The sequence below is a fragment of the Protomyctophum parallelum genome (assembly GCF_964188405.1).
Source record: "Protomyctophum parallelum genome assembly, chromosome: 17".
Classification (NCBI taxonomy): Eukaryota; Metazoa; Chordata; class Actinopteri; order Myctophiformes; family Myctophidae; genus Protomyctophum; species Protomyctophum parallelum.
Genome location: NC_139719.1, coordinates 17,712,742 through 17,734,790, shown reverse-complemented (window position 1 = coordinate 17,734,790; position 22,049 = coordinate 17,712,742). Strand labels below are relative to the sequence as shown.

The 22,049-nt window shown below is 43.7% G+C and overlaps 1 protein-coding gene across 1 annotated transcript in view; it reads left to right on the top strand.

The window, feature by feature from the left end:
* The window catches only part of ankfn1a (ankyrin repeat and fibronectin type III domain containing 1a), a gene marked incomplete at its 3' end in the record, with an annotated part of 151,354 nt that overhangs the window by 22,259 nt on the left and 107,046 nt on the right, over positions 1 to 22,049 (top strand). The window contains exon 2 of the mRNA XM_083787481.1: positions 17,288 to 17,325. The remainder of the gene's footprint in view (positions 1 to 17,287; positions 17,326 to 22,049) is intronic.

Here is a 22,049-nt window from a genome sequence, read left to right as displayed (position 1 = left end):
AAAAATACACATTTTGTAACCGAGTTCTTAAGTTACGGCCCCGTGACTGAAGCTTGTTCTCACAAAATGCAACCCGGGGAAAATAATCAGGCATCAATGCATTTTAGTAATTCTGTTTATACATTGAGGACGGACAGAGGGTGGACTTTTCGCTTCCCGTTCATTTCCGGTTTTTACCGGTCGCCTGGTAACCTCAAAGCCTTCAGTAGTTTGTGGGAAAAGTGCTCAAATGTTGTGCTTAAGTAAACATATCAATACTGTAATGGAGAAATACTCCATTACGAGAATAAAAGTCCAGAATTCCTAATTTACTCGAGTAAAAAGTACAAAAGTATTGATATCAAAATGTACTTTTAAGTGCCAGAAGTTTTCAAATGTATCAAAACACCTTCTGAAAATAGCATATGTACAAGAGCTTGTAGATGTTTAGTTTTTTATCTAGTTTTTATTTAATTTCAGTTAACAAATTGATTAACAAATTGATTGATAATTTAAATTTTAGTTTTTATCTGTTATAACCTTTACCCCAGATTTGAACCCGGTTCCCAGTGCTGAAATGTCTCGGGCTGCGCTGTGAACTCGTACATGTATATCTGCTATTTTGGACAATTATTTAAAGGTTTTATTGAGATTATTGCAAATCGTTCAATATAAATTTAAAACTTTTAAAACAAACACTTTAAAAAAAGAAACAAACACCCGCACACTGCCTTCAAATGCAGTGAACCAACTTTAAACCCATTTAGGCCTGACGTCGAAATTAATTAAAAAAGAAATCTTCTAAATCGTGACAATTTTCTGAAAAACCTCATGTTTCTATATCAGTGGTTCTCAAACAGTTTCATGTCAAGGACCCCCAAAAATATATGTATTTGGCCGCCGACCCCCATCGGAAAATATGTTGTTGTTCCAGGTTTGAGTCAAAAAACGTTCACATAATATATATTCAAAGATTTGTGCCACATTTTAGATTGTAGATCTGCTATTTTTCAATAGCTAAAGTATAACCTAATGTTTAAAACACAAAAGGGGACCCCTTTTGTGTTTTAAACATTAGGTGTTTCCTTCTTACAAGTTGGTTCACTGCATTTGAAGACATTGTACGGGTGTTTGTGCCTTTTTCCATTGCCGGGCACTGTTACCCTCTCCTACGCACCTGTCGCCTGTAGGTTTGCAAAAGCCTTGCTTTTTAACACTTTTTGAAAAATGCACAAAATGTATACACACCGTCTACACTTGCAATTACGAACAACAACAACAATAATCAACGTTTCGGTCAATGATGTTCTCCAGGCATCTGCTGAGCAGATGCCTGGGCTTTTTTTAATTGTATACGTTGAACCTCACCCACGCACCCTCACCCACGCACCTGTCTCTGAGCCAATCAGGTGTACTGTGCCTTATAGCGCTGTGTAGCGCCTTTATCCAAGGCACTTTTACATAGATTGTGCGTTACATTCACCCATTCACACACACATTCATACACCGACACCAACATGTTTTGAGTAGGGCCGGGACTAATTGCGATTAATTTAGATTAATTAACTACAGAAAAATTAATCGCGATTAACTACAGATAAATTAATCGCACCTTTTTTTTCACCGCGGAACGTTTCTCACTGGGCGCTTTTCTATAGTACTGAAAACTGGAAATAATAAAAAGTCACCCCATTTTGTGTTGCCTAGAACTGGAGGTCTGACAAAAAACAGTAACAATATGAAGTAAGTACAGCTTTGTGATGTCACTGAGATGTACTTGTTACTGTTACTAAATTTTTTTCAGACCTCCAGTTCTAGGCAACACAGAATGGGGTGACTTTTTATTATTATTTCCACAACAGGTATATTAATGACAGTAAAATGTTGAAAATGAGTGGTATCCTGTAGTCACTATTCATTGATTCACTGGGATACCAAAAAACATTTAAAAAAAAGGTTTCTCGCTGTTCTCGGGTTGAATATTGATATGCGATTAAAATGCGATTAATCTAGATTAATTAATCGCAAAGCCTCTGATTAATTAGATTTTTTTTAATCGAGTCCCAGCTCTAGTTTTGAGTGGTGCAACCACTCCAAGGAACAGCAATGTCCGTGTTCACCTATGTGTTGGTTCACCTATGTGTTGTTCACCTATGTGACGTTAATGAGCCAATGACTATGAGTACCAGTAGGGGTGCTGTTGTGCCGGAAACAGAGAGAGAGAGAGAGAGAGAGAGAGAGAGATGGTATTAGTGCTGCACTGTTGCCTGCTAATGAGAGAGAGAGATAGAGAGAGAGAGAGGAGAGGAGGGGGGGAGAGAGGAGAGGAGGGGGGGAGAGAGAGAGGGGAGTTGCACCACTCAGTTCACATGGGTGTGATTTTTTTTAAACACACACACACAGCACAACATGTTTTCAAATACGCCACCAAATACATAATAATAATAATAATAATAATAATAATTTGGGTGGGTCCTTGACATGAAAAGGTTTGAGAACCGCTGCAGTAGACTATTATGTTAGACACTTAAGCGAAATGTGTTTTGTTTAAAAGTTAAAGTTTGTCCAGTATAACAGCCTTCTCCCCAGCTGTTGAACAGACAATGCACTGAACCTTGAAGCACAGTAACATTCCGAACTGTCTGTGAATGTACTGCCCAAATTCAATGGACTCCACTATTGCACCACTTACTTCACTGACAAAAACAGTCCTTTTGTGTTTTTTTTGCGTGCGTCAATTTCTAGACGTGGAGGAGGCTCTTTGCCCCTTTTAACCCATTCAGGACGGGAACCCCTTTCAGTGTTTTAAGGATTATGTTAAACTTTAGCTATTGGAAAAATGCGGCCTCAATGTGTCCTCAGTCCTGAATGCGTTAACCTTGTCCCTCGCTTTACGAGAAGCACGCGGCATGAGTGCACAATCCTCGCTGATGAAGAAGAGCAACACTGATTGGAGGAACAGTGGAATTGTTATAATGTACTGTGGGCCTGCTTACTGTACACTGAGAGGTACATACGGAGGTACGGCGGGTCAAAGCAAGTGGTGAGTCTCATTGTAGAGAGAGTGAGAGAGAGAGATATGTTGATAACAGAACAGATGCCGTAGAATACGTTTGAAATATTTCTGCTAGTTTTGTTACAGTACGCTATGTCCTTACTGTACCTTCCAAGTTCACCAGACTCCCCACTCCCCATCATCCCCTGTCTGTCTGGCTTCTTCCACCTCATGCCACCTGGACAAAGATACAGAAAACGGTCCACTTTACTAGGGGGTTTTGTTCCCTCAGCCATCGCGGCATGAAACAAAGTGCCCCGCCTATAGGATAGTTCTGTCTGCAGTGGGGATGCTCCTGTTTAGGATGGTTCTGTACACAGTGGGGATGCTCCTGTTTAGGATGGTTCTGTACACAGTGGGGATGCTCCTGTTTAGGATGGTTCTGTACACAGTGGGGGAGCTCCTGTTTAGGATGGTTCTGTACACAGTGAGGATGCTCCTGTTTAGGATGGTTCTGTACACAGTGGGGATGCTCCTGTTTAGGATGGTTCTGTACACAGTGGGGGAGCTCCTGTTTAGGATGGTTCTGTACACAGTGAGGATGCTCCTGTTTAGGATGGTTCTGTACACAGTGGGGATGCTCCTGTTTAGGATGGTTCTGTACACAGTGGGGATGCTCCTGTTTAGGATGGTTCTGTACACAGTGGGGATGCTCCTGTTTAGGATGGTTCTGTACACAGTGGGGATGCTCCTGTTTAGGATGGTTCTGTACACAGTGGGGAGCTCCTGTTTATGTATTGTCCTTGGTGATGTTTATTCTGTGCTGGGCAGGGGCCCTGGGCCCAGGGAGAGGCCTTTTTGGGCGGTTCTGGACAACTGTGGGTCCGACCGACTCAACACCGGGCACTGCACTCCCTGTGGTGGTGTGGACGAACGCGCGTGTCGAATTTGAAGTTGGCGGGGCGAACGATTCTCGAGTCACGTTGATTACAACAGTACCCACACACACACACACACACACAGAGACTTTTTTTTATGTTTATTGATTTTCTTTACAGCACAATAAGTAATTTCAAAACAATTATTGACATATGTCCCCCCCCCCCACATATAATAATAAAACAACCCCCCCCCCAAAAAAAAACAAAACAAAAACACATTACATACAGTTAAACAAACAAATGCACAATGTCCGTCACAGTTCCCTACCCCCACCCCACAGCTGACTACTCCAATTAACCACTATACATCCAAAGCCTCTTCAATATCACCTCGCTTAATGAAGTCCAAGAACTTCTCCCATATCTTATAGAATAATAAGGTTTCTTCCTAATTGCATACGTTAGTTTCTCAAGTGCCAAACTGGTCGTTACATTCCTCAGCCAAAAGCCGATCGTAGGGGGGCATTGAGACTCGGCGCATTTATAGTTAGATTGAAAATAGCTGAGCTACACGCTAAAAAAAAACGCGTCACGAAGCTGTCACATTTGGTGGGTTTGGTGTAGGGTGAAATTCTCGTTAATGTAATGAGTATTACGATTCATGTTCTGTAAGTAGGATAGGCATCTATAAGCTTTTAGCTTCTGCCTACTCCTTTTGATCATCTTCATGTTTTTCGGTTTTTGTTCTGTTTTCAACGGCTTACATTCATTTTCTTTAAATATTGTATTTGAAACTGAAGGATGATCAAATAAACTAAACTAAAATGGTAAATGGTGCATTTATATATACTAGTCCTTACCCGTTCTGAATATATGAACAGCAAAGGATGTTCAGTGTGGGTAATGTGATAGGGAGGGGGGGGGGGGGAATTGTTTACAGATGGTGTTGTGAAGTTGGGTTGGGCACAAAAGTAGGCTATTTAAACGTAAGTTTAATAAGGAAATGCTGTAGTACAATCATAAATCCACCATTGATGTGTGATGTAAATTTGGTGGTGATATTCTGTCTATAAATGGAAGTTATTGAATATTTTCGTTCACGTTAACATGCCCCCGTCAGAACTGTCAGAGCTGGCTTTCAGGTGCCTGTGCCACGCAACCCGCGCGTTGGCCGCGATGCTTCCCAAAGAAGAAGTTATGTCGACTGACGTAAGAGTAGCTAGTAGTATCGGGGTCCAAGTTGTTTTCCCCGTGTGGGTCTGTTGCGCAGAAAAATGTGTCCCAGTGTTAATCTGTGTCCGTTCCAACATGCATTTCACTGGTGGTGACACGTGATTAGCGGGGAGATGTTTTTTATTTTAACGCAAATGAATTGAATTAAGATGAATGTTACTGTATTGTATGCTGGTACACCATATCTGCTACCTTCAGGAAGTGGCATGTTGTTTGTTGTATGTAATATCTGACCATATGTAACGGTCAGATATCGCTATCACTGCTACGAATTATTTAAATCACGGGTTGTGAATGATCTCCTCTTAGGATACGATTGATAAAGGGAATGTAATGAAAATAGCCTAAATAAGCAAGCAGAAAACAGTCAGAAACAAAACTCACGTTAACCTTTTATCTCAAGTCAAATGAAGGAATCAACAGTTATACACACAGAGTTGAATGAATGAGTGAATGATCCGAAACAAATGTCCGTGTCTCGCGCACACACGCGTGAGCTCCCTTATTGTTTTGTATTGTTCTGTGTTACCAAACAAAGTCTGTTGCCCCCAGAGTTCCTTCCCAACGTAACACTCCCTCCAAAGCAAAGTAAAGGTGATAAAATAAACGTAATCCATCCCCGTAGCGAACGTAATCCAGTGAAGGTATAGGCTACTCCAAACAAAGAGGAAGAAGAAAACCCTCGGATCCTACTAAGGTAGAGTGTTCGCCTCGACAGCAGCCAGAGCGAGGGGGAGGGGCCTGAGGTGGTGTGGAGCAGATCAGAGAGTTTGGACAATAGGGGGTTGGAGATATCCCGTTCACTGTGAAGGCCGTAGTACTGTAAATATGACATGAATATGAATGCAAAGTAGTGGTTGATCTGTGGACAGGCTAGCTTTTGGTGTTGCATGGTGAGATGTGTGCAAACGGTGTGCTTTAGTAGGAGAAGACGGCCAAAGATGCAACACAAACACAAACACACACGCGGCGCCAAATTTTATAGGGCACTATTTGTTGTGTTGCGCCGGTAGCTAGAGGAATCATGCCAGTGGGGTAACAGTGAGAACGGTGGCCTGTGATACAGGTGTCGCTAAGGGGCGGAGGTGTGTAAGGAATTCACTAATAAATTCATTATTAATCATTAATGTGTCAAATCGAAAAAAGGGCTTCGTTACGCCCTCCATATTCATATTGTCAATGCCTGTGTGAAAAGTGGGAGCGATTGGTGCCGGCAATGAGGAGATAATGCGGTGTTTCTTTTGTTGTCGTCAGACAGCCGCTCTTATCGAGGTGTTGTGTGAGGATCAGAGTTTTTTTATTTTGTTGCAGATCTAAAAATCCAACCCCACACCCCCGCCCCCAAGTTTCCGTGCCTGCACAGTGCAACTGTATGTGATTTGATGTCTCCATCCCCCCCCCTCCCTCTCTGTCAATACCCCTTACCCATTCTATGCTTCCACCCCCCACCCCCATTCCTTTTTCTATGATGATGCTATGAGAAGTATATAGCAGCGCCGAAATATGGCTGCAGCTGGTGTAACTCTGATTGTTGTCTCTATCCCCGTAATTGCAATAAGTGTCTGCACAACCAAATTTCACCCATGTTACTTGTAATGTGTTGTGACAATAAAGTCTGAACTGAACTGAACTGAACTGAACTTTCTGACACACACATACACACACACACACACACACACACACTCACACACTCACACACACAGACATTGTTAGAATTATAGTATGATAGCGCCTTTATCCAAGGCGCTTTACATATAGATTGTACATTATTCACACACATGCATACACCCGATGGCGGCGGAATGCACTGTCTTGCTCAAGGACACTTCGACACTAACTCTGGGGGGAGGCCGGTTCGAGCTGGCAACCTTTCAGCATGTCGTTGTGATCACCAGTGCCCCCAGCTGGAACATTAGCATGAATTAGCTTTAGGCGGACCGAAAATAAACACACTTTTTTACAAAATATAATTGTTAATACTTCTTTTCTGCTATTTCTGTAAGCCAGTTAGTAAAAGACTAGTATTATCTTCAAAAACGATTGTGTACAAAAAGGCGGATTTTAGCGGAATTTGCATACTTTAGCAGGGAAGCTGTATTTTCTGGTTAGCATTGGTTAATCCAATGGTTATGACATTAGACATAGTGACATGTTTAAGCAATTACAACGACTTAATGACACTAAAACGACTTTCTGATGGAATAAAAACATTCTTTAACATTCCAACTGTGTTAATGTGGCTAAAAATGAAAATCACCAAAAACATTGTCAAGGATGTTGTCAAAGTGCATCTCTTGACCAAAGCCGATTTTCTTTGCACAGCCTTGAGTGTGCAGAGGCTGCTTTTTATATTAATCAAAGGGGCTTTCTGAGCAACCCGGCCGATCCACCTCATGCCTTGTGGCACATAAGGCCTTCAACAGAGCACAGTGTTGTATAAAAACGAATAGCTTGTACGCAGTATTGAGCGTTTTCTGTTAGGAGCATAACTTGAGAGATGAAGTTTGTATTTTTATTTTTGGTATGGAGCCTGTGAGGAAAATGGCATGGTGTATCTAAAAGTACAGGGGTAGCTTGCAGTTTAGTTTTTGTATGTAAAGGTATAGGTTTTCTGTGTACATCTGATGAATACACCTTAGGACAGATTCACACTGAGTCTGATTGATTCAAACAATTCCCGGATACGATTGCCTGGTCCCCGCTGGTCATGATTCAACATTGGCCTTGATTCTTCCACACCCGAGTACACATCGTTCAACTGTATCCAATGCTTTCACATTGCATCGATAAGTATCCGAGTACACTTCAATCGGTCCCGAGGCTACCTCCATGCGGTCCTGGGTACGGTTGGGTGATCTGCTCTGGGGAACGGTACGCAGCATTCACACTGTATAATACCACAACATCTGCCAAGAGGTCCAGAGTGTGAATCTACCCTTACAGTGCTTCATCCAGCAGATTACAGTATAGGAGGTTTTCGCTCGCAGGCTGACGGCTACACGCTGTCAGCCCGCCTCCCATATCTGCTTATCTGTCCACTTTAGGCTCATGTTTTAAAATATGGCAGGGTGTGTGTGTGTGTGTGTGTGTGTGTGTGTGTGTGTGTGTGTGTGTGTGTGTGTGTGTGTGTGTGTGCGCGTGATGTTGTTGTATCCCTGTGGTTTGACTGATGCTCTCATCGGGGGGGGGGGCACACGTCTACACCAGACCCAGCGATGAAAAAAAACGTACAGTATCTTATATGAAGTATTAGGGTGTCGGTTCATTTTGAGCTTGTTATCTTGCATGATGAAGTGCGATGTTGATTCACAACAAAATAATTATATATTTTTTAAAGCGGCAGAGGAGACCGCTTTCAGTTTGCTTGTTGTTCTGTGAAACATATTTTTTCGCTTTATATGAGAGAGAGAGAGAGAGAGAGAGAGAGAGAGAGAGAGAGAGAAAAACCCATAGTAAATTAGAATGCTATTTGGCCCTCAACCGAGAATACACAGTGCAAATTACCTGACCACTGTTACTGATCCAAAACTGAGGAAGATGTTGACTATATGTACAGACTCAGCGACCACCGCCTGGCAATAGAAACAGGCAGACACAGACAGAACTGGCTGCCTAGAGAAGACAGACTGTGTTTACTCTGCTCTCAAGGGGAGGTGGAGAAAAATATAAAGAAGTCCAAATGCACTGTTTTGTCAGCAAAATACGTGTGGAGTTGTCATCAACTGAGGGACAGCCAGTGGACAGAAGAGACAGGTATATCTGTCTGAACCTTAGAGTATATATGAATAGAGATGACATCTGAGTTCTCCTTCCATCCACTTGCATTAAGTTGCTCAAAAGCGCATGAGGCGACTTCACTCCTCCTTCCGGGTAGGAACAGAGTGCATTCTGGGATGGATTGCAATAGTGAGTGGCCCCAAACACATGAACGCGCTGCCGTTGAACGCGCACGAGCGTGCTGCCGTCGTGAACGTGCATAATGATAGTCAACGGACCAGCGCGTTCATGTGTTTGGGGCCAGGCTGCAATACCTTCATTCGGCCACTATGTCCATTTCGCCTCAGTGTTTCCTCTGGGTGCCTTCTCTATTCATATACTCTAAGGTCTGAACAGGGTCATTAAGTTGCCGTTATGTTTCTGTTTGTTAATTTATTTTCATTGTTACTGTATTGCTTGTTGTTCATTATTGTTGGGATGTTTGTTGTTGTCTCTGTGTGCGCAGATAAATGTTGACTTTTGTTTTGTTGTATATATGCTTTGGCAATGTAGAACATATTTATCATGCCAATAAAGCCTTTTGAAAGAGAATTGAGAGAGAGAGAGAGAGAGAGAGAGAGAGAGTCTTTATTGATAGATCCAAGTGAAGATTGACAGGAAAGAGGGAGACATGGAGGAGACACACAGCAAAGGTCGTCATGAACGGGACTCGAACGCGCGACACGCTGTCAGGCCTATATGTGACATGCACCTGGACCACTAGGCCAGCGGGCGGGCGGGCACCCCCACATATTGATTATTGATGATAGGGGGGGGATATGAGTTACGATTCTGTCCCTGTCGGGGTATTAACTCGAACGGCGCTGAGTTGGGCTGGAACGGACATCCACAACGCTCGGAACGGCTCACAACAGACCATCAGTTAACGGCTCTGTTGTGCGTGACTCCTTTTTGAGTCTGATCAAGTATCCCAGAGGGATCGTTTAGCCTTCATTGACCCTCCCATGTTGTGTTGGTTCGTTCCCACAGCACCCAATTCTTCCGGCTGGCAGCTCCTGATGTCTTTGGTTCCCATATGACAGAGAAGTATCCAGTGGCGTACGCAGGAATTATACTTACCGGCTAGGCCTGGCCTCCATGTGGATGGGCACTCCCCCCCTCCCTCTGCAAACTCTCCCAGAAAGCCTACCATGCATGGGCTGTTATGTTCTAATAATATGGACACTGTGTTATATAATGGTTGAGATGCCTTTAAGAGACTGGCTATTATGGGATGCTACGTAGTAACGTAATACACAGCGCGGGAAATAACAAGGAAGTCTGTTCTGTACTGAGACATGAGACTAAGTAAAGCAGTGTTGTTTCTGGTTCAATCGTGTGTGCGTGTCACTCTTTTACACACAACATTTGGCGACGAGAATGGCTGTGGGCACCATACTACTGTGTTGATAATCTACTGGTCTGGTACCGTGTCAACTTTTGACTTTGTCACTCGTATACCAAGTGAGCGCACGGCGAAAAAACATGCACACACGCACACTAGGTCATTCATTAAAAAGTCGACGCATCGACTTCATTAACACAAGTCGACTCAAATTAGGAGAAGTCGAAAGTAAAAAGATTAAATAAAAAAAGAATTAGTTTTTCCCCATATCATTACTTTTTGCTCTATAAGTGCACAGCGTGTGAACATAATTCAGATTGGTTATTGTCACGGACAGTAGCCATTCTTTATTTCCCTTTGCAACTGCATCGGAGTTCGGCCTGTTTGAACTGCAGCTGTGTTTGCCTTTGATGTGCTTTCTCAGCACTCTCAGCGGTGTCCCACTAATTGACTGGCTGAAGTTGAACTGCGCTGCTGTGTCAGAGAAGACAGAAGCGTGAAAACGTTATCCCCAAACTTTACCCGTATATACTGTATATGGGGAATGAATAAAGAGTCAGCATATTGGCTGAGTAGCCTGTTGTTTGGAGAAATGGAGATATATCAGTGTCATCATTGATTTATAGGAAGGGCAGCTTGTTTTAGAGAAAGGGAGAGAAGTCACTGAGATTAAGCTCACATTCACACCAGAGAGCTTTGCTGCGATTAAAACGAATCCTGCTGCGCATTTTCAGAAAGTGCACTTCGTTTGGCAGGTGTGAAGGCTCATTCGAATCCTAATGCGTATCAAAGAACTGCATTTTACTCCGAGCAAAAACGGGGGTTTCGCTTCGCTTCCAATCGCACTTGATTACGATTCGGTGCAGGTGTGAATGCAATCCGCAGTAAATAAAGGAAATGAAGCAAACAATGTGGCGGTTGAGGAGCGTAACACAGTTGGAGACGGAGAAGGCATATTTTTCGCAGCTCAAAGATGTCCCGTTACCATGGATAGACGTGGTCGAATGAGGAGACTGAAGCCTTGATCGAAATGAGGACGAGTACATTAATCAATTGCACATAAAAACACTGCAGTGTATTATAGCCTACAGAATATTCTGTCTGTCTGTGCGTGCCGTAAACTGCATGGAGCACTGTCACTGTGTGAGTGTGTGGGGACTGGGGAGTAGGGACTTTCATCTCAATAAACTTGTAAACATTTTGCGCTGCTGTCTGTTATATCAGTGCGCTCGGCGCTGTGCCTCCATGCCCAAAAGAACAGTGCGTGGCTGCATGCGTATAGTGAGAGAGCGAGAGAGGGGGTCCAGTCCCAGACGGCACGACACATGCACGTTATGAGTATAATTTTATCACCATAAATTTCACTGTGTAGGCTAGTTTATGATTGGAACACATTGATAAAGGTCCCCCCTGCTGCGTTTCCAATTGCTGCGAATGACAGTGTGAAGGCAAACCGCAGCAAATTAAATATGCAAGAACCCCAATTTCTCCACCCATACGTATCGAGTCTACCGTACTATTAGGTGAGAATGTGACCTAAGACAAGTGAATGTTGTTGCTTTAAGAGTGACCTGAATCCGGAATGTTTCTCTTTGGAGTAGTTGCTTAAGTCTGTCTGCACGAGTGCACGTACCCCCTCGTACAGAACTACAGACCTGCATGTTCAGCATGTCTTGTAGTGTTCTGCCATGGAGTAGTTGGGACAGGGATAGCGTATTTGTGCTTGTCTCCCAGTCTGCGCTTGGTGCGTTTGATTGATTGATTGATTGATTGATTGGTTGGTTGGTTGATTGATTGATTGATTGATTGGATTGATTTGTAGAATGCGTACATTTCAACGAAAGTACAGGTCAATGCAAAAACTGCAAGGAGGATAAAACCAGAAAAAAGCACAACTTGTTTACATCAGGGTCATCCATTTTCAATTCATCAGACGTATACAAATACACATTTCTATGCAAAAATAAAAGAAGTGAATGTGCTATACTGGGTAGTGAAATACATCTGTCTGGATGTTTGAGGGTGGGCATTATTAATAGAAAACTCCTTTCTATAGAGCTTTAGCTTTGCCGTAAGCATGGCTCACTGTTACTTTTACAACCCCATTTGTGTGCATCTCTGGTGCATATTGATGGCTTGTGGCTCAAAGTCATATCCTCCGTGGTCTCTGGAACTGTCCGAACGGTATAGGCTACATTGGAGATGACACTGGAGGGATGGAAGCTGTCTGCCCGTAGGATAGTGTATTGGCGAACACTACTAAAATCATTCTGATTTGCTATACTCCATAATGGTCAGTCTGAGGTTTGCCATTGGTCGAGTTGTTGATGTATTTATGAAAGTCAAGTATAGCTCGGCTGTTCAGACCCTGAAGAATAAGTCCTTTCCTATGAGACGTTTCGGGGGCCAAGGCTCGTCTTCGTCAGAAGAGCTTTGGCTCGAAACGTTGTCAATAGAGTATAACGTTTGAAGCAGATGAGTGTGCTGGTTCTTTTCTCCTTTTCCCATATGATAGGCCCAGGAATGGTCCTGCTGCGTATAGCTATAGGGGGCACATACTGTAGGCTGCACCCACGGCCGTCCCTTTTTCCTGCCTGTAGAGTTGGTCCTGAAATAAAGATCACACCCGTGTGAAGTGAGGGGCGCTCTTGTCATTACCACATCATACATCATCTCTTTCCGGCCTCACTTTTGTCTTCAATGTTTGTCTTTACACAAATGTTATTGGTGGTGGTAGCAAAACGATGTTTGTGTTTACACTTTACACAAACCCTCAAAGCTCGACATAGGAGGGGCTTGCGCCCCTCAAAAAGACATTGTTTCTGAGTGTCCACTCTTCTAACGAGGACAATAAAGTCACCGGGGGCATGTTGTCCTCGGGTCTTTGTTGTAAATAGTGTTTTTAAAGCTATATTCAGTGATTTCACTTAACCTCTTTTTTTGTTTTGTTGTGATAATCTTCCCTACTATAGAGTGTGCTGACGGGGAGAGTTCCTCCCTGTCTCCAGTTAACCCCTGGGATCTAAAAACCTTAGGTTTCTGGCCTTCCGCCAATCATGATCGAGTGGGGGCGGGCCTTGGTGTGCGTGCTGTTGGCCTGTCGCGTGTCTCCCCCCCCCCCCCCCCCCCCAACAGTATCTTGTTACCGGGGTGGACCGGGTTTTTTTCTAAATTAACCAAATCACTGAATGCTCCTTTTAGTGCTTCAAGGCCCTCCCTGTTGGTGTAAAAGGAATTCCACATCCAAAGTGTCTAGAAATGCACTGCCAATATGTTGTACAGTAGGTCATCGACTTTCTTTTAAAACATGTAGTGTCTTGAAGGAATGCATGTAAGGTGGAAACATGAGGGTTTGACAAAATAGTTGATGGATTTTGAGGAAGGCTCAGACTGGGTTTCATTTCCACTGATGATAGGTATGCCTGGTGGATTGACGGGGGCCGTAGGGATTCTGGGTAACACATAAAATGATGCCAGTCGAGGGCTTTTTTTGTCATATTCTTTGTCAGTTATCGATTCCTCGTGTAGCAGTGTCAAGAAGTTGTAGCTCAGAATGCATGAGTTCCAGGGGGGTAAACAGGATTATTGAGTTGGCAGTTCTAACAGTATAAGCAAATACTAAGCTTTGCTTGGGATTTTCCTTTCCAAATTGTCAGATGTTTTCAGTTCTTGTCAAACTAATGGCACTAGTTGTCACCGCGTCAGAAATGTGGTGACTCTATGGGGACCTGCCACGGGTCAAGGACTAAGTCAGAGAGAGAAGGATGAGGCTGGCAGGGCACTGCGTCAGGCACACAGATCTTGAGGCAAGTAAATTGACCCTATGGGAGCCAACCCAGGGCAAAGTCAGGAGGGGAAAGAAGCCGTACCACCTATGTAGACACCAGCCACTGGTGATGGCTAGACCTCACTCTGGCAGCAACTAATGCTCAACAATGTGTCACTGTTTTATTTATTTAAAAAAAATGAGATACAGTAAAAAAAAAAAGGGTAGGCAATAAAAGCTTTGCTTCAGCATATACCTTTTGGGTGCCACTAAGTTAGTGGACCTACATGTGTATGTATACATGTATGTTTGTATGTATATGCTTTCTTTTAAATGGACCGAAATAACATTTACTACTACCATACTACTTCTCACAGTATATTATGTATATATGTATAGTATTCTGTGACTACTTGAAAAGGTAAGGAGGGGGGTCCATATTTCCAAATGGGGGGTCCCGGCCACACTAGAAAACTAGAAACACAGGTTTTTCAGAAAAATCGTCCTCAGGTCTAAATGGTATAAATACAATTCTGTAAGTGAAGACAGTGTGGCAGGATTCCAGTCTTTTCCTTCAAACAAACACTGTCTGCACAACAGCAGCACACACACACACTGCTCCAGAACGTTGGACATGACCTGCTTCATGTTGATGGCAGCTCCATAAAAGTCTGCATACATGGGCATCATTCTGGATTCAACCCTCTCCTATAGCACTCACATATCAAGTCCATTTCTGCACACTGTGTGTGTGTGGTGTGTGGTGTGTGTGTGTGTGTGTGTGTGTGTGTGTGTGTGTGTGTGTGTGTGTGTGTGTGTGTGTGTGTGTGTGTGTGTGTGTGTGTGTGTGTGTGTGTGTGTGTGTGTGTGTGTGTGTGTGTGTGTGTGTGTGTGTGCAGGATCGCAAAACCTGCAACCAAACACTTGCATTCTCCTCTGTGTTGTTGTCAAGACAACGGAACATTAGCCGACCGCACCCCCCATCCCCCCCCCCCCCCCCCCACACACACACACACACATACACACACAATATCTAACACAGACACTTGCTGCTATTGACATACCAGCCTCTCACATTGTGTGTGTGGTCACGGTGTGTCCACTGTAACCTGTTGTTCATTGGCTATCTGAAAAAGGCGTGCTTTGTTTGTTTGGCTCTCAGCAGACGATTTGAACCGGACACACATAGGAGCCAGTTGACCGTAACATTTTTTTATATTTTATATTTTTTGTATTCCTACATGTCTCTAGTTTATATATTGGTGCGTTACTTGGTATGCGGACCCTCAGGAGGTTGGCTTCACTGGACCTGAGGGGGGCGTATAGGGTTGGAGAAGATAATGGGCCCTGATATGAAAAGGGTTGATAACCGCTGCTCTGTATAGCATCCCTGTTTCTGGGTCTTCCAGTGGTCAACCTCCAGCTCACAGCTCTCAGACATTCCTCCATGGACCCTCGTCTGGTTCTGACAGACAGGTAGTGTGTGCAGGCTGGGTGGTGTGTGATAATCCGGTTGAAGTATTCCTTCGGTATACGGCGACTGCGGCGGCGGGCCCCGGGAGAACAATAACACAACGCGAGACAGTATCACGCTAAAGGTTCACAGAGTTTATTACAGGAACATACAGTATATAGTGCTGGATCATAATGACGTGACGACAAGATATGAGACGTAGAAACGTGACATGATAATGACTAATGCAGCAAGGCTGACCTTGCATGGCGCTGAGATGTCTCTCGTAGCCTATCCATAAAGTATGCTACAGCACGGGCAGCACACAATACATATCATAGTACACTGTATCTCATGTTCAAGTACACAGACTAAGATGTACATGGGCAACCCATGATATAACAGTAACTGACTCAGACATTCCTCCATGTCTCACGCTGCATGCAACATACGGTAACTAACCTATTCTGGGTGGGAACCCCTTTTGGTGTTTTAAGCATTATGTTATACTCTAGCTGTTGAAAAATAGCAGATCTACAAGGTCCTTGTAGGTCTGCTATTTTTTTTAAATCATGAAAATGTAGTGCAAAGCTTTGAATATATTTTCTTTCAGAGCGAACATTTTTAACTCAAGTCTTTGCTTCTGGGGGGTCCCTGGAACAACATATTTTCAGAGGCGGGTCGGCGGCCAATTACATATCATTTTTGAGGTCCTTGGCGTGAAATATTGAGCACCACTGACATAGAAACATGAGGTTTTTCAGAAAACTGTCATGATTTAGAAGACATTCGTAGAATGGAGCTCAGGTCTAAATGGGCTAACTTAATGTCCTGAATGACATTCCTCCATGTCTCACGCTGCGTGCAGCCGTACGCTGTAACTGACGTACAAGGTTTCTTTGACTATGCATCCACCTCTTGGTACCACAGCACCTCAAAGGCCCTTAAAACAAGGCTCCAGACCTCCCAAAACAAACTGGTCAGGCTCCTACTTGGCCTCACCCCCCGAACCCACCTCACCCCTGCCCACTTTGACAGGCTGGGATGGCTTAGGGTCGTCGACAGAGTACAGCATCTTGCAATGGGTCTGGTCCACAAGATTCGATACACCACCAAGATACCCATGTACCTGTCTAAATACTTCCTTAATGTAAACGAAGTCCACACCCACAACACCAGAGGGAGTGCAACAAACCATGTACAACCCAGATTCGGCACAAACAAGGGACTAAATTCTTTTCGCTCCTATGCCACCAAAATGTGGAACGCCCTACCAACAGTCATTAAGACATGTGAATCCCTTGACTCCTTCAAAACCGCTCTCAAAGGGCACCTACGGATGGCTGCAATTCGAAACTGGCCTCTGTAAAATCTGAATCCCCCCCACCCCCCCACCCCATTTCCCTCACTGTATATTGTATATTTTCCCAGTGCTTGTATATTTTCCCTTTTTTGCTTCCCATATGATGAATTCCTGTTCTGTTCTTTAGCTACATAGAAATGTCTATTTGTATGTCTTTAAATGTTTTGATGAATTGAACAATGTGGACCCTGTTGTAAACAAGTGTAATGCTTAATTGGGTCGTCCACTCACAGTTGACAGTCTTTGTATTGAGTTTGTGCTTAAAATGTACTGTAAATTCTACAAACTGTTAATAAATATTTCAATCAATCAATCAAAAACTAATGTCCTAAACGACGGAGGCTCTGTTTCTAGGAAAATAAATCACACGGAGAGCCCCCAGGCTGCCGCCCCCTCCTCCCATGTAGACCTCACTGTGTGGTGTTGAATTGATGCAGTCTGTTAGGCTGCTTTAGTGAACATGATCCCGCATTGAAATGTCCTCTCACTCTCTCTCTCTCTCTCTGTCTCACACAGAGTCTCGGAACCGCAGGCAGATACGACACAAGGAAAAAGTGAGTTAACCACACCTCCCTCTCTCTCTCTCTCTCTCTCTCTCTCTCTCTCTCTCTCAATTTCAATTAAATTTCAAAAGGCTTTATTGGCATGATGAATATGTTCTACATTGCCAAAGCATACACAAATGTCAACATTGTGCACACAACAACAACATCCCAACAATCAATCTCTCTCTCTCTCTCTTTCTCTCTCTCTCTCTCTCTCACTCACTCAACTCGCTCTCATCCAAGCGAGAAAAAAAATAGTTTGGCCTCTCCTTCTGCAGTGTACTACTGTTTTGCGCGTCACTTCATTGTTTACGGTTTCATTAGAATGGCTCATAACTCAGAAATCTAGGGAGCTCTCCATGGTTCTGACCAAAAGGGCAACGTTCTTCATTTCTTCATTTCTGACTTCAGGAAGCGTCTCGTTTGGAATGGGGAATTGTGGCACAAATCTGTATATATATATATATATTCTTTCAGAGCGTTTTTAACTCAAATCTTTTCCCTGGAACAACATATTTTCATGGGGGTCGGCGGCCAATTACATATAATTCTGGGGCTCCTTGACATGAAAATGTTCGAGCCACTGACATAGAAACATGGGTTTTTTCAGAAAACGGTCAGAATTTAGAAGGCGTGTGTGGAGTTTGCCTGTTCTCCCCGTGTCCCCTAGGGTAGGTATACCCTCACAAAATACATGCAGTAGTCCTGGTCTCTAAACTACCTCCCCCTGGCCAGCCAGGGGCGCCTGATGGAGGGGAAAGGAACTGGTCGGAATAACGTGTTCCTTCCACGCGCTACGTCCGCCCGGGGAAACTCTCCTCTATCAGGTGAAAAGAAGCATCTTGGACTCATAGAAGGAAGCATGAAGTCTGCTGCCCCCCCCCCCAGCTATCTGTACTGTCTGTATGTCCAGATACAGTCTGTACCGCGGCATCTTTCATTTATGTATGTACTCCGAGACACACAGTTCTCCCACGGCAAAGTAAACAGAACCTTGAACCTTAGGAAAGGTTGACTAAATGTTTATTAATCCCCCCCAGAGGGACACTTCATTGTTACTGCGGAGAGTAGTAAAGAAATAGAGTTTAGAAAAGTACACACGCACGCATGCACGCGCACCTACAGCCGATAATGGGGCTATAGCAGCAGTGTGCCCAGGGCCATAGTGTTGGTGGTAATGGTGGCCCTGGGCTAAGTAGCACATCATTGGACTGCAGGGACTGTGACTGAAAGAATTGTAGTTAGCTGATTATTGAACTTTAGCACACGGGCATCGGAATACTGGTCAGGGTATAAAGTCCAGGCTCAGAAAAAGCTGTCGTTTATTTGGATGGCATGCAACATTATAAACAGATACGGGGGTGATGAGTGGTGATGATTTTTGGGCTAAACAGAAACAAAGGAAAACAAAGTATTCAAACAACGTACAAATTATACAACTGACTGAAAGCAACTTAACAAACATAGGTGACATAATACAAATGATAAATCAGTACTTGCTCAAATAATACATCAAAGGAACACAGAACACAGGAAACCATTATAAATAAGGAACCAAAGGGATGACAATAGCATGTTTCTTCTCACAGGGGCACCAAGTCAGTGCCTTTGAGGCTTCCTGTAGTCTCTGCAGGTGTGACTCAGTAATAGGCCTATCTCACAGCCCTTCCCCGCCCCCTTTTCTGAGCTAATGGTGTTGACGTGTTAAACAAGTAGGACGCGCGAACGTGGAAAGCGAACGCAGCTCGTAAATTGCAATAACAATTACCGTAGAATAAATTCAAAGTTAGTGCTCACTGCGTTCGCAACTAGAACTGCACTCGTCGAGTGCCTACTTGCTTGTTGCACACTAGTAGGCCATAAACGGCCTACTAGTGCGCAAGCAGAGCGTGCAAGTACTGTAGACCACTACAAACGTTCAAATCTCAGCCTCTCTGTGAAAGAACGTTTGCCATATTGAATTATTAGGTTTAGCTATTTGCTACGTACCTTGCTTTTGGAGGAGAGAAAGTAGTATTTTGAAGTATGGTAATGATTACTTATGCCTGTTATGGCAGTGGTGTCAGATTACATACATGTATACATAGGGGCATTACCTTTAGTCCACCCGACACTGAAACATGTCATCGTTACGTCACCATCGATAACCAATTATACCCTGGCATTGGTACATATGTTCATCACGTCATGGGACATACGCAGAAAACATACCTGCACGGTCTGCTTCCGTATGTCCCGTGCTAGCCCTGAAACATGACTGCCATGATGATTATCATGACAGTCATGCAGAAACTTAGCCCTGTTTTTGGCACTCGCTGCATTTACAAGATTTCCGTATATATAAACATTCAGATTTCAAATATAAAGTACTCACAATTTGTCCCACGGGTGTTAGTTAGTAGCAGCGCCAGCGATTAGAATTGCTGCATCCCGCGTTGTTTAATAAAAAGCATTTTGTCCGAGCTTTTCATTACCAATATTTTAAAGCAACTTTACAGATAAACAAGTCCATATAATGATTATAATCAGACTTGGCAATATATTATATATAATTATACTCCAAGAGCATACAAATGGAACCAAATAGACCCTGATTTTCAGAGTTAAATTAACACTGATGATAGTGTACTCCCAGAGAATGGTATAAATTGGGGGTCTGTGGCCTAATGCATACTATAGGCTACTATTGTGTAAACTGTGTTGTATATGCTATAGGCCCCTCTTATTTAGCTGCTACAGTATTTATTTACTCTTTGAGTGAGAAGTAAAAAACTATTATAAGCCTTGAAAAGTCATTGGTTTAAGAAAGCAGGGCTGTCTGTACTACTGTCACTTTTTGTACCTTTGCATAATCATATCGGTGCAAAATCTTTGCACAATCCTCACAGAAAAGGCGTGTTTTTATTCCAGTTTAAAAAAAATCACTATATCGGTGGCATATCGGTTATCGGTGATTGTTACCCTCTATCGTATCGGTTATTGTATCGGTCACAACATTCCATATCGGTCGGTCTCTAACGCTCTGCTTGCGCAAGTAAATACAGTACCTACATTCAGAAGCCATAAATAAACAACGCTTTTTCTGAAAGTAAACTCTATTCTATTTGTTTTAGCTGTCTTACCATCTTGATTTCTTCATAATAATATTGGTCTTTTACATTTTAACATTTGGAAACGGCCTGAAATGGTGCAGAGAAAGTAGCTCTGGTCCATGAGTAAGGCTACTGGATGTTCTGTCTGTCTGTAGCACCACCAGGCCCGGTACATGAACCCGTGGACTTAGTGCCCTCTAGCGATATTGGCGTTGAGATATTGTGTAGAAGACTTACTTTTTGGATTAACCCATTTTGACCTGAGATCAGATTCGAAAAATGTCTTCTAAATCCTGACAGTTTTCTGAAAAAGCTATGTTTCTATGTCAGTCGTTCTTTGATTTTTCAAAGCTCAGGCTCATCCTAGAGTTACGTTGCAGCACAATATGGGAAGAAGGAAATTGCGGGATTTGACAGACTTCACTTTACTTACTATTATTATGTGTTGTTTTGTATTATTTTGTTTAGTGATGCTGAAATCAAACTGCACACGCACGCGCACGTGAGTCCGTTGTTGGGACTGGGAAATAAATAATGTGCAGAGGAACTTGGCAGGCGACTGAGCGTTTTGTGGCGTGTGTGTGTGTGTGTGTGTGTGTGCTATTTCAGCTGCATCGTGATGCGATCCAAAATCCCCCCCCCCCCCACACACACACACTCTCACTTGTCAGTTAAAGTCCCCCCGCGTTGCGATATACAGAAGTCCTGTGAACCCATGTGTCTGCAGTGACACTGCATTGTATGCAGCTGTTTTGTGTTGCAGCGCGTTGTTGCAGCGTGTGTGTGTGTAGCGTGTAACTTCAGGTGGTGTTTTCGGAAGTCAGAAAGGTATCATGAAAACTCGTGGGTCACGTGGTGGGGTTTGAGCCAATGGGAAGATGTGATGTAGTGTTGCCAGGACCACGTATTGTAAGCGAGTGGTACTGTGTGTAAGTAGGCTGTAGGAAGTCACGGTTTACGGGCTTGTTTTCTTAGATGTGGCAACAAATTAGCAACAGTAGCCAATGGGAAAACAGGATGCAGTGTTGCCAGGTCCGCGAGTTGTAAGCGAGTTGTAGTGTGTGTAAGTAGCGTGTTGAATGGCATTTTTTCTGGGCTTGTTTTCATAGACCTGGCGACAGTGTTCCGTGTGTGTGTGTGTGTGAGCGTGTGCATGCCGGGGCGTCGGTGCTTGGGGCGATAGTGTTTGTAGTAAACAAATGCATTGCTGGCGTGAGTGTGGAAGGGAGGCGGCTTTGGTGGCAGTGCAATGACCATTGTTCCGCGGGTAGTGTTGAGGCTCGGCGCTCGGCGCGACATGAGGAGATGGCGGCCGAACGACGGTAAGTGTGTGACGTCACTGCCGTGTGAAGGACGGCGTTGCAGTAGTGAGTATAGGGCGGTCTCGGCATGACGTAGCTGTTGACTTTGGGTCCCTTGCCCGTGTGTCGGGTACAACTTCTCAAATGTATAATAGATAGACAATATTGTAGGCCAATAAAAAAAGACAATACATACCAAATCTCCCACCCCTCCACCTCGGCCGCCGGACTATAGTGGTTAAATTTCAATTGTCATTAAGTAGCTGTTTGTGTGTACACTGTGTGACAGAGGGGATTTAGTGCAGGATCAATTCTACCCACGTTATGGTCATAAAGACGC